Source organism: Bombus vancouverensis, unplaced genomic scaffold, assembly GCF_051014615.1.
Source record: "Bombus vancouverensis nearcticus unplaced genomic scaffold, iyBomVanc1_principal scaffold0024, whole genome shotgun sequence".
In the NCBI taxonomy this organism is placed as follows: domain Eukaryota; kingdom Metazoa; phylum Arthropoda; class Insecta; order Hymenoptera; family Apidae; genus Bombus; species Bombus vancouverensis.
Genome location: NW_027468915.1, coordinates 93,139 through 112,682, shown reverse-complemented (window position 1 = coordinate 112,682; position 19,544 = coordinate 93,139). Strand labels below are relative to the sequence as shown.

General features: G+C 37.0%; 1 pseudogene; it reads left to right on the top strand.

Annotated features, from left to right (window-relative positions):
- LOC117163155 (very long chain fatty acid elongase 6 pseudogene) overlaps window positions 1-19,318 on the top strand; it is a 70,281-nt pseudogene extending 50,963 nt beyond the window's left edge.
- Window positions 19,319-19,544: the final 226 nt, after the last annotated feature.

Here is a 19,544-nt window from a genome sequence, read left to right as displayed (position 1 = left end):
GCCCGGCAAACAAACATTGTAGTGGCAAGCGCATGGTTCATTAAGCAGGGCGACCTCCAGAAACGTCGACTCGTGGCCGTTATTTTACCTCGCGTAAAAGAATGTGGCGTGATCCGAACGTAGTGGGGGTCGCCTTCCAGAAAAGACGAAAATAATCGAAGGGCGTGCAGTTCCTTCTGACGAGTCAAACGCGACACTTCGACATATCAGACCAATAGCAAACGAATTTATCTAGAGATCAAAGTCGAATCAAATTTCTGTAACATCTTCATCAGATTATTGTAAAATATATTGTTCTATGTTAACCTGTTAATACAGTGTTACATTCATTAAACCACCTCTGTTATCCTAAACGAAACAGGGGAACGACTATTTCGCGGCGTCGATTAACATGATCGTAGCGAGAATTTACCCCTCTCGCTGACGCGTTCTCCTAGCGACCGCGTCTCTCCGCGAACGGTCGTAACACCTATATCATTTATTAATTTACCTACAACAATTAATATTAATTACTTATGAAATTTTTGATCAATACTTGGAATATTTTTAATAATTCAAATTATCTCAGGATTATTTCTATCAATACATTACTGTCCAAATATCAATATTGCATTTAATAGAATTTCAAATATTATAAAAGATATAAACTCAGGATGATTAATTCGATTAATTCATATAAACGGAGCATCATTTTATTTTTTCATTATATATTTACATATTTTATTTAATTTTATTTTATTTGTATTAATTAACTTACAAATACCTTACATCTTAGGTGATCCAGATAATTTTAAAATAGCAAATCCAATAATTACACCAATCCATATTAAACCTGAATGATATTTTTTATTTGCATATTCAATTCTACGAACAATTCCAAATAAACTAGGAGGAGCAATTATACTTTTCATATCAAGTTTTATTTTATATTTAATTCCATTAATTAATTTAAATAATTTAAAAAATAATAAATTTTATTTTATAAATAAAATTTTTTATTGATCATTTATTAATATTTTTATTATACTTACTTGATTAGGAAAACAAATAATTGAATACCCATATACTAATTTAAATATATTATTTACATCATTATATTTTATATATTTAATTTTCTCATTTTTTATAAATAATATTTGAGATACATTGAATACGAATTAGTTTGAACTTATTAACTACGAAAATAGGAATGGGGAAGTATGAAAGAAAGTAGGAAACTAAGAAGTATGTTTTCATGCTGTTGTCACGTAAAATAACAAAATAAAAAAGGAATTTGAGGTAAAAAATAAAAAAAGAAAACTTTATTTTTTTTCTAACATCAATACACTTTACAATCTACTTCCGAACTCTAGGCGTGACTTTCTAAGACCGACTCTTATGATTTTACTTTTGATCGGATCCGATTACTTTCTTTTGTCATCCCTCAACATCCCCACCGTCCACGCATTTGCTAGGCGTCCGCGATCGTTGCCACGTGCTCTTTCTTCTAGAACCTTCGGTGGAAGGACAGTTGCGATGTTGATGGTTCATTAGGCACTTCAGCGATATACATTGTCGCCGAGTGCCGCCACATCTTTATCTCTATCGTCAGTCCGTCGGATTTGAAGTATGCCGGTCGTGACACGGTCATAAAATTTGCTAGGGTATAAAGCCAGGTATAATTCCTTAGGAAATTTTGAAAACATTTGGGGGGGTGCAGACCCTTGGAGGCGGAGCAAAAGACACTTTTGCAATGTCCGTCTGTTGCGATTCTGTCCTGCTTCTGTCGTCCTGTTTCTTAAAAACTCTATAATTTTCACTGCTTTAATACTTTTCTTGAACTATCAATATTATATAGCAGTGCACTATATCCAATTAATAATAATAGCAGGATACTCTGAATTGAAATTAATACGTACAGTACATTGAGTACATAAAAAATAAATATTATTGTTTAATAAAATAATTAAAATTAATAATATTAAATTCACAATAACAAATTCTAAAATAAATTTAATATTAATCAACTTAAAAAAGATTAAATTACTTAATTTAATATTAAATTTCAAAAAAATTTTATAAAAGTATCTATAATTCCCAAAATTATTATTTTAATTTAAACTATTTTTTGTTAAAATAATATTTTTAGTTATATAGTTTTGATAAAAACATTAATTTTGTAAATTAAAAATTTAAAAATATTAATATAACTAATAAAATAATTTTAATATATTAAATTTATTACTATTAATGAAAACTCTTATAATTGTATTCTTCTTTATATTTGTAAATCTAAGAATTAATTTAATTTTAATTTTAAATTATTTTTATTTAAATACTTTTACATCACCTTTCAAACAAATATTATATTTAATTTTATATATTATTTTTATAACAATAAATATCTTAATATATAAACAAATAATTTCATTCAACTTATATATTTTATTAATTATTTTTATTAGAGGAATTTTAATTTTATTCTCTTATTTTATTAGTTTAATTAATAAATTATCAAAAAAAACTAATTATTTAAATTTATTTTTAACAAATCTAATTTTATTATTAACTTTTTTATTCTTAATAAACCATTGTGATATAAATATTAAAATATTAAATTTTAATTATTACAAAAATAATAAAATTTATAATATTAAAAAATTATATTTAAATCCCAACTATTATATTCTTTTAATATTTATGATTTTCTTAATTACTATATTATTTATTATAACAAAAATTTGTTATATTAAAAATAAAAACTTACGAGCAAAAAATGAATAAAATAATTTCATCAATTTATGAAATTCATATATTAAATTGTTACGCCACGAGGCTTACCACAGGCTGTATTTTATAACCGTCGCTCGCGGTCCTACAACGTCGCAGACGGATCGTCGCGGCTGCCCGGCAAACAAACATTGTAGTGGCAAGCGCATGGTTCATTAAGGGGGTCGCCTTCCAGAAAAGACGAAAATAATCGAAGGGCGTGCAGTTCCTTCTGACGAGTCAAGCGTGACACTTCGACAAATCTGACGAGCAAACGAATTTATCTAGAGATCAAAGTCGAGCCAAAATTCTGTAACATCTTCATCATATTATTGTAAAATATATTGTTCTATGTTAACACTGTTAATACAGTGTTACATTCATTAAACCACCTCTGTTATCCTAAACGAAACAGGGGAACGACTATTTCGCGGCGTCGATTAACATAATCGTAGCGGGAACTTACAACTCTCGTTGACGTGCTATCTCGCGGTCACGTCTCTCCGCGAACGGTCGTAACAATATGTTTGTTGTTTTATTTATGTAATATCGTTCGTCTTTGTTAATTATTTTTATCGGTGGGATGTGCTTTTTCATTTTAGTTATGCTTATAGTCTTGTTAGTAGAGGACACGGGTTTCCACCATTTAGCTATGGGCGTTGCCGTTCGTAACTTTCTTTTCCCCACTTGCCGCACTTTTTCTGAATCACTGTTTTACACGTCCGTTTAACTCGGCTGCGCGGAACTCGATTTATAACATTGAGAACATTTATATCGAAAATTCTTTCTCGCATTAAGCTTCTGTATTGATACAAAAGGCACGAATTAAGATATATGACTGTTCACAAGTATTAGAGCACTTGCTGATCTTATAGATTTTATAGAAAATGTGATACATGATTGACCAAGATTATTAAGAAAATGAAGTTTACATCCGTATGAGATTAACGATCCGAAACACACACTTTGTGAAAATGTACTAAAATACCTAATGTCCGTACCGTAAATACAACGAAAAACGTAACGTGTAGATTGCGGATGTTTATGAATGTAAAATTTGCGAAAAGCATATGAGATTTATACACATAAAATATACAAATATTGATATATGCACGAAAAATATGCGTATCTGCGCAAAAAATATGTACAATTTGTGAGTAATATGTTCAATATTGATTTATTAACGTTATGTGAATTGATACAAAAGGATATTTAACAATTTCGTTTTAAACAAAAAATCTATTTATGACGACGCGCCAAAATTCGCATTACGATAAATTACGATAAATTATAAATTACTTTTCCGTATCTGCAGCACTCGAATTGTACAAGTAATGTGTGCGTTTGAGGGCCCGACCTTTTGGTCGACCGCGCCATACCTGCAGTAAAAACGCATACTGGCTTCGCATTTAGATGTTCGCGTTCGACTTGGGAATGGCGCGCATAGATGGTCGGCGCGCGACTTGCCCTCTCCTTGCGGATCATTGGACAAGTTAAACCTACCCTTTCGGGCGGCAGCTCGCTTAGCTGGCGCCACGCGATACCTGCCACCATATAGCTCGGTCCCAGCAGGTTGGCTCTCCAGCCGATTATTCCTGCTCGGCAACCATTTTGTATGCTTACCGCTTGCACCGACGGTCACAGGTTTCCTCTCCAGCTCGCACGCTTCGTGCTTTTTTCTGCGCCCCGGTTCTTCGTTACTCTTGTTTTCTTGGTTCTATCTTGTTTATTGTTCTATCTTCGATCCAGTGTTCTGTTTGTTGTATCCGTTTATTTCTTCGTTGCGATTCTTTGTTTGGTTGTTGTTGTTGTCTCTATAAACTTGAAATATAAATGCAATTTCCTTTTAAATACAGTAACGAGGTTTATTCAATTTCGATAACATTGTATTAGTAAGATATCGAAGCTAGCAACTTTTCGTTGAAGTTTATTTTATATTTCTTAAATTATTCGGGTAAAGATAACTCCACACTGACGGCCTATTGTCCACAGACAGATATCGTAGTAATCGGCGGACAATGTCTGTCAGTGAAACTTAAGGCGCGTACGGGCAGACTACAGGCGTCTGTAGACATTGCCTGCCGACAACACATGCCAAAACATGTATATAAACTGCCTGCAAGCAACGTCGCTTGTCCACTAGAAGTTTGCCGGGTATCACTGCGTATCGATGAGTCGAAGATGCCTTGGAGATGCAACACACGGATCGTTTAAATCTACCTGTAATCCAATCAAGCTAGCCTAAAAAAAAGACAAATTCAACATTAAATTGTATCGGACATTTTGCTACAACGCTCAACTGATAGAAATCATACTCAGGAACAAATATATGTCTTTGCTAACTTTCTAAATATATGTAGACGACGTTTTAAATTGCTAGTAGTTGAAACAAACAATATGATATATTTTTGAGTGATCTATAAGGATTTACAGGCCCACTGGGAAATCTTATTAGTGTTCTCTTGCACTATGTATTAAAGCGCATCAACACCGATAGAAGCACTGTACACGCGATATCGTCGCGTCGTGTCTCCTGAAAATCGCCGATAAGTCGCTCGAAACTTTACTGGAAACATTTCTCCATGTTCTACTGACAATCACATAGCATGTGTCATTGCTGGAATTTGATAAATTTGGTTGAGAACACGAAAGAATTTTCCGTTTACAGTAAAGCAAGGGACTATCGAGTTGGAACAATTCGTGTTTGAAAATAGCGTTCTATGCTAAAATAGCGGTGGAAATTATACTACATGTAAAAGTGAGTCATAAAAACAAATACAATTTTCTTATTTTCTATCTTTTTTACTTTTATCGCAAGTTTGATTTCTATACATATAACTGTTTTCAATTTAAGGAGGAACTTATTTTCTTAAGGGCTTTTCATACAAATTTGAAAAATAACTGTTGTTTTTGATCCCTTATCTCTATCTTTATCCTTCTATTTTTGTGAGACTGTATCGGTTATTTATTCTTAATTTTTACAATCCGAAGTCTAATTTATGTGCCGTATTAATTTTCTGTGAATAATTTAGAGATATGTGAAATCTTGCTATATATATACTGTTTGGTACCTATTAGAAGTGCGTTCGATCTAATGTGGAAAATTCTTAATTTTAATAAAATAGTTTCAAATTGCTAAGGCTGGGGCAAACTAAGAAGTTTCTGGAATATACAGGGTAGTAAGTCGCTTCGCAGATATGTGTACATCGGGACAATATGTTACATATGTAATCCCTTACACAGTTTCATATTATCTTGTAAAATAATCATTCTTCTTTTAATATCAGTTGGTTTTTGTATTTTTATTTCATTTATCTCATAGATTATAATTCCTTTAGGAAATTTTTGCAAAAATTTTCGCGCGTATTCCAAGTTGGCCCGTTGACTAGTTGGCAAAAAGAATTCCGCCGGCAGACGTATGCCAGTGCCGTAAATCATTTCGGCCGCCGTTGCGTTTAGGTCCTCCTTTATCGCGGTTCTTATACGTAATAAGACGATCGGGAGAATTCCGACCCAGTTGCTCGTGTCGTGGCATTTGATCGCCGCCTTTAATTGTCTGTGTAGGCGTTCTACCATCCCGTTAGACGCTGGATGGTAGGCCGTTGTACGCAAATGTTTGACGCCGAGCAACCGGCATAATTCCTCGAATAAACGCGATTCGAATTGACGTCCTTGATCAGTCCTAATTTTCAAGGGTACGCCGAAACGAGATATCCAGTTAGAAAGGAGGGCCGAAGCCACGGTTGACGCTTCCATATCGGCGATAGGTATGGCTTCAGGCCAACGCGAAAAACGATCGATACACGTAAGGCAATAACGGTATCCTTGCGAATATTGCATTGTGATGATATCTACGTGTATATGCTCGAACCGGCCCGCTAGCGTTCCGAACGTTCCGACGGGCGAGGATACGTGTCTGGTGACTTTGTTGCGCTGACACGGTATGCATTGTCGTGTCCACGTTCGGCAATCTTTATTTACCGACGGCCAGACGAAGCGCGTCGCTACCAATTTTCGCGTAGCTCGCATCCCCGGGTGGGAAAGTCCATGTAGCGCTTGGAATACGGTGCGGCGTAACGGTTCCGGTACGTACGGTCGCACGGTCTCGGTTTTAATATCGCAGTATAACTCGACGTTGTGATCGGGAAATCGTACTTTTCTCAGCTGCAACGCGCTCGAGCCAGCGTTGATAATTTTGCGTAGCTCGCTATCCTTTTCTTGCGCTGCAGCTAGCGTATGGTGATCTATTGGTTTTCCGATCGCTTCGATGCGAGATAGAGTATCGGCTACGTTATTTTCTACCCCTTTTATGTGACGGATATCCGTCGTAAACTGTCCGACGTAGTCCAGATGTCGAAACTGTCTCGGCGAACACTTATCGAGGTTCTACAAACATTGTGGCCTTTTTCCTACTTAGTTCGGTAATTTTCAATTTTAAGGTGTTGAACAATTTCGTTTCGTTGTAATTTAAGATTTGTTAACGAGCACTTTTCACAAACTGACCGCTGTTACTTGTCTTTGGATCGTTGTTTTGTGAATACGGTGAATGTAGGAATAAGAAAGAAGAGAAGCAATTGAGATACAACGAGATACCTTACAGATTTTATATCTAGACAAATAAAGTCAAAAGAAATATAATTTAACCAGTGTCTGGATCCATTTGGACTAGTCATCAAATAACGGAAGTTGTTTAACTTAGTGTCATAAGAAGCCAAGGTATCTCTAAACGACGGATTTAGTATCAACATTCATTGTAACTTCAAAGAATTGTGTCGGACTTAGGCATGGTCTTCTGTGCAGTTGACCGAACGTTGCGCATTTCCAGAGTTTAGCTATCGTCCAATATCATTTTGATCGTGAGATTCTCAAAAATCCAATTAAATCGTTTTATAACAATGAAATAAAAAATATGAAAACTTCGTTTTTCTTATTTTGGCAATTTATGAGTAATTGCGTTATCGCTGGAGCAGACAAAGAAAACACCGGAAACTACTTGCAGTGATCAGTTCCGCGAAGTAGTGGGGATAACTCGTATCCGCTTAAAATTTGAAGAGACAAATTTTCGACTCTCTGAGCGACGTTTATTTCTTCAGGACTATCAATTGTCGTTTGAACGTTGTGTTTCGATCGTTCGCGGAGAGACGCGATCGCGAGATAGCACGTCAACGAGAGTTGTAAGTTCCCGTTACGATTAAATAATCGACGCCACGAACTGATCGATTCCCTTATTTCGATTAGGATAATAAGGGTAGTTCAATGAATTCCACAGAATTAACACAAATAAATTAACGTTTATTTTAACAAATTATCAACTAGGAAGACATAAAGAGAACAACAAAAAGAAATGTAACTGCGTTTTGCTTGATAAGTAATGCGCGATATAAGAGATGTGCTGACGGTTCGGCTTCTCGAAAAGTTCGGAACGCCTTTCGATTTTTTTTCGTTTTTTCTGGAAGGCTACCCCCACTACGTTCGGATCACGCCACATTCTTTTACGCGAGGTAAAATAACGGCCACGAGTCGACGTTTCTGGAAGTCGCCCTGCTTAATGAACCACGCGCTTGCCACTACAATGTTTGTTTGCCGGGCAGACGCGACGATCCGTCTGCAACATTATAGTGGCGCGATCGACAGTTAAGAATATGACCTATGGTAAGCCGTATGGCGTAACAATAGGTTTCCCCTATCTTCCCGTAGTTGGGACAAAGACTGTTTGTCTGTTTGAAGGACTTTAGTTTCCTAAGAATTCTGCCGAATATCAATGGTCCGCCTGGCTTGGCGCGCAGGCTCTATTACAATGTTTGGGAACCCATCGTGACATATGGTGCGCCTGTGTGGGCTGATGCAATGAACTATGAGAAGAACAGGAAGATTATAAAAAGGACCCAACGTACTGCCCTGTGCATTACATTTACAGCCTACCGCACTGTATCTCATGCGGTGCTTTGTGTATTGACCGGCAACATACCGATCAACATTAAAGCTAGGATGTTGAAAGAATCATACGAGAGAATGAAGATTTATAAGAGCTTAGCTGTTGAAGGTGAAGTGATCGATAGATACATCATGTTAAAAGAAGAACTGGATGACATAAGGAAGAAAGCCCTAATGGAGTGACAAGCGGAATAGGGCAATTACAAAGAGGACAACTTTACTAGGAAGTTGATAGGTAATGCGTCTATATTCGCCAAGAAAAGGAGAGACATCGATTACTTTACGATGCAAATGTTAATGGGGCATGGTATCTTCAACAGCTACAGAAAGAGGATCGGTAAGGGGGTCGACACTAAGTGTAGGGATTGTGGTGACCCGAACGACGATGCAGAACACGTCCCGTTCGTGTGTCCTAAATGGACCTAATGAACATAACGATCGAACTCGAGAATTTCCTGGGTCTCAGGATAAGTGTGGACAACTTGGTGGACACCGTGGTTACCAAGGACGAATACTGGACAAAGCTCAAAGCGTTCTGCAAATCGATAATAAATTACAGAAGAGAAATGGAAATGGCTATGGGGTCAGCGAACAGGAGGAGCGGTACCAGCATGCAACGTTAAATATTCGGAGACGCGGTTAATGACAACCCTGATGAATGCTGATCGGCTATGCCGGGGTTGTCCGTGTCTAATCAAATAAAGGATCGAGGGGTTTTTAGGGCGTATGGCGATGTCACCTGCCGAGTCCTACATAACCCAGAGACGCGGATCTCTCTGGGTACGCGTAATAGCATTTTTCCCTCTTCACGCAAAAAAACCGGTTCATCTAACAAATTTTTGTTTCATGACGACGGTGTCCTCGAGATAAGGACTCATGGTAACTACAACTGCCGTACATTCTCTACTATTCTCCTCGATAGGAACATGAAGAGATCCGTTCCTTTTTTCAACTACGATCGGATTTGCAAAGTCGGATTAAGACTGATCAATCACTTTGTCTTGCCGCATTTCTATATCTACTTTAAACACCTCCGGGTGTCTATTACAATCTTTTTTCTCTACTTTACGAATAGAAGCATTTCCGTCCTTTATGTTTAATTCGACGGTATTCAGGAAGTATGTGCCAATTATGAACGAGTGTTGCATCAAGGTATGTGAAACTTCATGTATCGTTACAACGTACGACTCATCATCTATCACAATATTCGTCGAAAATTCTTCGAGTGTACAATTTCTTCCGGACCCGATACCAATTTTCACATACTGATTCGCTCTCATTAAAGTTAGTTCGCTACCGGTATCTATTAGCGCGCTCAATTCGAAATTTCCGATCTTAAAATCTTTACCACGCTTCGTCTGCAACGATTGCCACGAGCTAGAAACAACTTTATGGGACTCGCTCAGGTTGTCGCATTTCGATACGATGTGTCCGTACTCTCTACACTTAAAGCACTTGGGTCCTCTCGACCTATTCGGGCACTCTGCACACTCATATTCTTCGTCGCCGCAATTGTAACATCTCGTCTTCTTCATATCTCCAGATTGACTGGGCTTCCTGCTCCTTTCAATTTTGGCTAGCTTCACAATCAATTTTGCTCTGCGATAATTCTGTTCCTCGTACATGATTAATCTCTTCCTCAATTCTTTAATGGATGTAGTAGACTTATTGTTTTCTTCATCTACTATTCCTTCTACAATATGCTCCACTTTCGCCTCCTCTTCCATATCAACATGGCTGGCTATTTCAAGCATGCGGTACAATTTATATTCCAGAGAAAAATGGCGCGCCCGGGCGAATAGATGGCGTTAAACGCAATGATCCCAATTGAACTGAAAAGTCGTTATGTATTAAGGGACTTATATGTAGAGGATGGTTAATCGAGAGATTTATTAGACGAGATTGCCCGTTGTAGAAACCGTCAAGAATATTTTAAAATGATTAAATAAATAAGAACAGATAATGTTCGCAAAGACGCTCGTATTAACGGATTCGCTAAGACAGTGTATAACCGCTCGCTCATAACTCGTTAGTAACTGATCAATACTCGGTAGATAGTCGGTAGAGTCATAGGACGTGGCGGATCGAGAGCGACTCATGTTGTTGTGCCCTGGAACACGGACATCGCCTTGACGCACGAAACATATCGATAGGTAAACTTCGGACAAAACAAAGTCACCGTTATGGGCAATCGTCGATCTAAGATGAATTCAAATTTTCCGACCTCCCCCCTCCCCCAGTATAAATAAACGGACGTGATCGCGAGTTTGTATATACCGAGTACCTACGAATTATCGATCAATATCTACGAGTTATTATCCGAGTCATCCGAGTCATAGTTATCGAGTTTTTCGCAAGCGACCATACCCTAGCTTCGCGAATACATTTGTACGAACGTCTCTCGACGGTATTTATATTTATTCGTATTTATTTTATTTATTCTAAATATATTTGAGGCGTTGCAGCAGCAATTTCTCGTATTCTCTAAATTATTGATCCTCACACGATCCACTACATGATCGATAACTCTTTACGATTGCGTCCGTTTAAACTGGTACAGTATAAACTGGTCGGAGGAGAATCGGAAAATTCAAATTCGTCTTCGTTCGACAGTTGCACGTAGCGGCAACATAGTTTTGTCCGGAGTTTATTTATTGCTACATTATGTATGTCCTAACGATATTGATACTCCGAGGCAAAAAAACAACATAATTTGAATTGTCCTCTAGCTCATGTACCGCTACATGTACTTTCAAGGAGCAAAACTGGCACAGTCCCGCTTGTGACGCGAAACGGAGATTATCGTTTCCCTTCCTTTAACGCATTTTGCCATTGAAAGACACGAATTTCTGTGACTTGTTTTATCTCTGTTATAAAAGTTGATATTTACAATTCTGTAGTTTTTATGCAAACGTAAAAGGTAAGTAAATATTAATAAATATTATAATAATATAATATAGTACTGTATAATAATATTAATAAATGCTTCGCTATTTACTTGTTTTATTTCCATTAAAGTATATTGTATTTTTCATTAGAGTACTTTCACTTTTATTTGGTGTAATAATAAACATATACGTTAATATTCATTGACATTAGTGTAATTGTAAGCTTCGCTGTAAATTTAATAAAATTGATAAGAACGGTATTGTTAACAGTGTATATATTTGTAATTAAACTAGATTTTATTCTCAACGTTACTTCATTATTTTATTATTGTTTCATATAAATATTTTTTTTGAAAAATAATTTACATATGCTTCTAAGTTAAGTGTTTGTATTAATTGTTACATATGTCATAATTTCAATCACAATATTAAATTATGGTATGTATTATTAAAAAGTATAGTTTAATGTATATATTAAATACTTATGTAGTATCGTTGAGCTGTGCTCAGCGCTGTAGAGGTCGCTGTTGGGTACGGTCGCTCTTTTCCTCATTTTTTGTACCGTGGAAGAAAAATCGGACTCCTACGTTCGTAACCTAAGGCGCTAACCACTTCGTCGTCCGACACTAGTTAGTGTCGAGTGGTGCTATTTAACTATCGAGTGCCACCACAGGCCCTTCTTTCCACGATACTACACTTATAAAGAATTTATTTGTAGATTTATCGGTTGTCGGAATATCGGTACTACATCAAAGAATCGGATTAAAGCACTAATTACCAAAGATATATTGAATATACGTTGCTTGGGTGTTAAAAAATCTGTTAACGACCATTTTGGAGATACTTTGCTCAAACACCACAACCTGGCCCTTCAACTTCAACTACGCCGAAAGTTTTGAAGAGCCGAGCAAAAAGAGAGGGTTGAAGGAAAGCTGCAATTAATATTAAAAAACAACAGTCAATGTCACTTGTTGCAAAATTACGAAGGCCATTAATTCGTGACGATGACAGTAATGTAAATGTTTGTATCATATTATGATGAAATTTAATATCTTTAATCTTACCCCGAATCTCATGTTACTGATCAATACTAACCTTTATATATAGTACCTAATAATGCTTGATATCGGTTAATTAATATGTTGAAATCTAATCGCTTAATGTATGTACATTGTGCATATAAATTCTATTATAACGTAATTAAATATATCCTACATTTTTAGAGGAAACGTGAAAACCGATCTAAAAAAAAGGAAAAGTGCTAGAAGTAGCTCAGAAGAAGAAATAACACAAAGCCCTACAAAACATAGTAAATGAGAAAAGTGTTTTAAGCGAAACAATTTCAAGGAAGATCGCGGGTACTTCACAGACACATTTACAGGATCATCTTTCTATAAGAGAAGATGCAATACAGCCAGAAAAGTGTTCAATGACAACAAGAAATAGTAATAGAAAGAGAACTTTTTCACAGAGTGAAAACACGAAGATGCATCAGCTAAAAGAAGAAGATGAGTCATTCCCTGAAGTGAAAAAGTTTCAAGCAAATATTCAGAAACAAGAAATTAAAAAGCGGCAAAACAGATCTATGACATTGTGTTTCGATCGCGGAGAGACGCGATCGCGAGGAAGCACGCCAACGGGAGTCGTAAATTCCCGTCACGATTAGATAATCGACGCCACGAAATGATCGATCCCCTATTTCGATTAGGATAATAGAGGTGGTTAATTGAATATGACACTGATGTAACAAGGTGTGAATGACAGTTTATTCCAACAACTTTGTGAAGAAGACAGTTACGCTGGTGCGTATGTATAAGATAAGTGACTGACTGATCTTCGGGTGTAGACCCGGTCGAAGGATGTTGTATGTTTGAAGGTTGAAGAATCAGTGATGTTCGGTGACGATGCTGTAGCGGAGGAAAGCTAAGGATGCGTGTGTCTAGCGCACGGGACCATCGGATTTGTTGTTAATTGGTTAAACGAAGGTTGGTGGACTAGGAAGGGTCTTAGCTGCTCTCGATAGAAAGTTGTTATTAGGAAGCATCGTACGTGGGAAAACCCAACTTTCCCTTGTCAAGCCGTGGTAGACAATAATCTTTAGAAATGATTCAGAAAACAGATGTTTGTTGGGTCTGAAGGACCTTAGCAAGCAAATTAGTGGGATTTATGACGGGTGCTTAAGGTTATTGAGGGTACGCCGTAAGAATGAGCGGACATCTGGGGCCTGTCTGGCCAGCGGTGTATGGCCGGGTCCAGGTAGAGTGTTGCACGACGCAACATATTGAGTGAAGATGAAATACAACCATCTTCGGAGGAAGAGAGAATGCTCTATTCGATCCATTTGAACAGGCAGGCACGGACACTTCAAAACTTGTTCAACTAGGATAACTAGAACGAAAACACGAGAACAAAACACTAGAACTATTGCATGAACAAAAGCTTTGAAAAATGCAAACATTGCAGAGGAAGCGATTGCATATAAATCCGCTGCGTTAAATGTGCAGGTACACACCCCACTGACCAGTGCACTAAATCACCGGAAACCCCAACGAAGTGCATCCACTGTCAAGGTGACCATTCTGCTAACTACAAAGGCCGCTCAGCCTACAAAACCTTATGTATAAATAAATATCCCAAGCTTAGAGCCAAAGAGACAACCAATCAAATACCCAGTCTTCCGAAATTCACTACTACTTCAATCTCCTATACTACTCCCAAGCAGTACAAGGAAATCAAAATAATCCAAATAACCACAGGGACCATTCTCAAAATAATGTCTCCAATTCATAAAACACAGACAACGTCTCTAGTGTCACAGTGGCCCCGGGAATTCAGCAATAGGATAATCATATCTCACATACCTTAGCCATCGAAACAGTAACTAAGCAGTAACAGGATCCCTATGTGACCGGCATCCAACGATAACCCCTCCACAGGAGCCAACCCCTTGATATAAAAAAACCTCCCAAGTCAGTACTCGACATTCTATTCTGTTCTGTTATAACATTCTGTATCGTTACTTTGTCAGTTTCTAATAAATTTTGTAATAACGATCATAATTGAAATACGAATCTCTCACCTTACGTGCGGAATGTGAAATAATCCCGAATCAACGTGACATTAGACTCGAAAAGTTAATAGAAAAACAATCTGAACAAATAAATAATTTGCAATCACTATTAACACTCACCATGGATAAATTAATACGCCCCGACGCAAAATAAAATCAAGACGCATAGCTCTTTGGAATGCCAAGGGGCTAGCTTAATACAAATTCGAACTAGAACTCTTCCTAAAGCAACAGCAAGTCGACGTAATGCTCGTATCTGAAACCCACTTCACCGACAAAAACTATCTGAAAATAAATGGTTATAACTTCTACCATACCCAACATCCTAGCGGAAAGGTCCACGGCGGCACCGGAATCATTATCAAATCCAGCATTAAGCACTACGAACTTCCATCATTCCAGAAAGACTACCTCCAAGCAACAAACGTAGCAATAGAAGACTACCATGGTACAATCACCACTTCAGCAGTATACTGCCCTCCCAGACACTCCATCGCCAAAGAAGATTTTGATAACTTTCTTGACACTCTGGGCAATAGATTCATAGCTGGAGGAGACTATAATGCCAAACTTACCCAATGGGGCAGAGGTCACAGTAACAGGCAAAAATCTCTTAAACAGCATAATCACCAACAATCTCAACTACTTCACCACATATGAACCCACACACTGACCCACTGACACTAACAAAATACCTGACTTACTTGACTTCTTCATAACTAAAAATATCTCGCCAAAATATGTCCAAATCAACTCCTCGGCTGATCTCTCTTCTGACCATTCGCCCGTGATAGCAACAGTCAGTTCAACAAGTATCGAGAATACACATAATGGCTTTATTCATAACCAACTCACCAACTGGCAGCTCTTTAGAGAAGTCTTTAATGACTCAACTTTAACCCTTATTTCACTAAAAACTAATGAAGATATCGAAGCAGTCACGAAATACTTAAACACGAGCATAATAAACGCTATCCGCTCCTCCACACCTACTAAGACTTCTATCAGCAAACGTGAATATCCCCATTACATATTTAAAAAAATAGCAGAAAAACGTAGACTAAGAGGAGTATGGTAGTCCCATAGAACACCAGATGACAAACGCAAACTAAACAACGCAACTAGAAAGCCAATCACAATCATCAAAAATTATAAAAACGACTGTTTTCATAAATATCTCGCCAATTTGTCCCCCACAGCTGACTCCAACTACTCACTATGGAGGGCTTCCAGGAAACTCACGCGCTTCCCGCAAATAATCCCATCAATCCGCTATCCGCAAGGTGGATGGGCGTGTAGCCCTATAGGTAAAGCCAACCTGTTTGCTAAATACTTGTCTAAAGTATTTAAACCCCATTCCTCCAAAGCTGCCGCAGACATTACTGAACACCTGCACTCTCCCTTCTAAATGTCTCCTCCTATTGAACCCTTCACTTCTGCAGAGATTATAGAATCAACCAGTCGCCTAAACCCCAAGAAAGCAGCGGGGCATGACCTAATAGGCAATAGAGCAATCAATGAACTTCTCATAAAAGGGATTGCACTCGTCACATCGATTTTTAACGCAATTCTTCGCCTTGAATATTTTCCTAAGGCCTGGAAAATTTCACTGATTACTCTCATCCCTAAACTCGGAAAACCAATATATGAAACTCTGCTCCTATCGCCCAATTAGTCTTTTACCTATCCTGTCAAAACTATTCGAGAAAATGCTAACGAATAGACTCCTTCCACTCTTGGGGGATTTGAAAATACTCCCAGATCATCAATTCGGTTTTCGGAAACAGCATTCAACAGTAGAGCAAATCCATCGCATAACACACATTATCAACCAATCCCTTGAAAAGAAAAAATATTGCTCAGCGATATTCCTAAACATTCAACAGGCATTCGACAAAGTATGACACAAAGTACTACTATACAAACTTAAAAAAGTCCTATCACACACCAACTACTCCATCTTAAAGTCCTACCTAACCAATAGGCAACTCATGGTTAAATACTTAGACGTCACTTCCACAACGTTCCCAATGGAATCTAGCACACTCCGAGGTAGTGTCCTCGGACGCCTGCTGTTCTCCATCTACACTGCCGATTTACCAACATCAACAGAGATAACAATAGCAACATTTGCTGACGACACAGCGCTACTAGCTTCCCACGCTGTTACGTCGCATGGAACAGCTGTACTCCAGCCGACGCTACCTGGCAGCCAGCGGCCCTCAATAAACTCAAGGACCCACCATAGACCGTCAACTTTGGCTTCATTGTTTCCACATGTTTGCCAGTCAAACTGTTTGTCTAGAAGTATTTTCAGTTTATTTTCGGGTTTCGGAAAAGTCCTTGAGTTTATTAGGCTCTTAGAAATCACGGAGAAAGCGTGTAGTCACCGAGTGGGAATACCGAACACATGTTTATCGAAAAGGACTGGTTTTCCCCAGGAACGAAGTCACCCCCCGATCCACGTTGGTGGGAGACTACCTCATATCCTTTTTCATTAGCATGACTCATAACCAATCGGCATCGCGGATGGTTACCCTCACTTCCTTGACGAAAAGTGTGAACAACGAATCCGCGTTCTTCGTTCAAAGGGCACACCCACGCCAAGCTTTCCTCCGGAAAAACATAAGAGGGAATAGTCAGTCAAGCAATTCGAGCCTCTCAGGTGGGTCATTACATCAACTCAATACTGTAGAAGCAATTCAGAAAAATATGACAAGGAAGGGATGTGTGTTGAATAATAGATAATAAAACTTCATTTATCTTAAAAACTGTTCTTTTTAATAATATTAGCCCGAAACTTTTTAAATGTAAATGCATACAGAATTTGATTTTATGCTAAAAGTATCTGTACATGCTCAATCCGCCTTGCGATAGCATACGTATCTAACAGGGGATTCGTAATATATTTGACACATATTATCTTTACACGGGAAAATCCATGTCGAAGGAGCAAAAATATCCTGCAAAATTGAGACTGAAAACATATTTTACGGAATATCCCGGAAATTATTACGTTTAGAAAGATAGTTTAAACGTAGCAATTGTCTACAAGCAAGGAATTCAGCTAAACAGTTTTAATCTATAATTTAATTTTATCTGTAAATTTTCTTTAATACTGGAAATTCGCGTCTTTTTGTTAACTTTTATTGCAAAATGTTGTTCGATGCTCTAGAAAATTGAGAAACTTCAAAGAAATGTATAAAATATGGATAAATGGAAATTTTTATTTTTGATATTATAACAAAAATAACTGCATTTGTTATTATTGTACTATACTTGAAATAAATTCAGCCACTTTCAACATAAAAGTAAATTGTTTGTAATATGAAAAATACACAACATCAGACAGATATTAAGAAACACACTATGTAACTTCAATTTATATATCATGTTCATAACATATAACAATATTTCCAAAATATTATATCATAATAGAAATGTAATTATATTCTTTCCAGCCATCTTACTCAAGATCCAGTTTTCGGTTTTTGGTCGTGGACCTTTGCCCTATCGAAGCTAGTAGAATTTGGCGACACAGCCTTCATTGTGTTACGAAAGCGACCGTTGATTTTTCTACATTGGTACCATCACGTAACAGTCCTTCTCTATACCTGGTTCTCTTATGCAGAGGCCACAGGAAATGGCAAGTGGTTTGGCTTGGTAAACTCTTTCGTTCATGCCTGGATGTACTCCTATTATGCTCTGAAAGCAATGCGGTTCAATATACCAAAATGGGTCGCCATGTTTGTTACTACGCTACAGCTATCACAAATGGTTGTGGGTTGCATTTTAACTGCATCAGCTTACTACTATGTACACAGTGCCCAAGTTGAATGTCACGTTACGCCTTTGAACATCAAACTTGCTATGCTGATGTACCTCAGCTATTTCATTTTATTTGCCAGATTCTTCCAGCAGGCTTATTTATCTAACAAACACATAAAAAAAATTGGAAAGAAGGATTAGCCCAATAGATCTGCAAGTTATAACAAGCTGAAGTTTATGTAGAGCAGGTGAAAAATTTTTTAAATCTTTTTTACGGATGCTTTTCAGTGACATATCTTAAGAAAAACTTTATCAAAATCTCATGTGATGGATATGGACGTCAAGAAATAATTTGATGAATATAGTTCTTTCAAGCCTTTGTGAAGGCAAAGTTGTAAAGATTGATTGTGAATGAATGAAAATGGAGAAATAGAATTAAAGTAAATCTCGCACACTAAATCAGAAATAAATTTTTAATATCTTAACGATATTATCGTTAACTATAGTACGAATGAATTAATAAATCTCGTCCTGGAAACACATATATCCCTAATCTGTTTACTTATGAAACGATTTCCAAGAAATTTTTTGGTCTCTTTTATTTGTAATGTTTCCTTCTTCCGATAACGTGACAAAACCTTACTGGAACAAGAACGGAAGCGATATAATATTTGAAAATGTAATGTGTAAATATTCGGGTAATATTAACGTATCTAATATTGAATCATTTAATAGTAAAAAAAATATTAAACACAGATTCGCCGGCAAAACTGATATACTTTTATAATAATGAATTATAGGGTTGACATATTTATTGTCGTACGTATAAAACTATGAAACTATATATATTGAAAGAAGCCATAGAATACATAACAATTTGTATGAATAAAGTACGAGTGATATTAAAAAATGGATCATGCATTAGTTCAAAAACTTTATCGAGCCTTAGAATATTTTCTGCTATTTTTAAGTGTCAATATTAATTATTATCTTGTTTAGTATGTAGGGAACGCCTCTCAAACGTTTTTCTATTTTCATTCGAACTGCCTATGTACGTATATATGTATGTATATTATACCGCCGTTTTCTGGTGGTATTACATATTCTAATGGTGTAAGAAAATACTTATACTCATT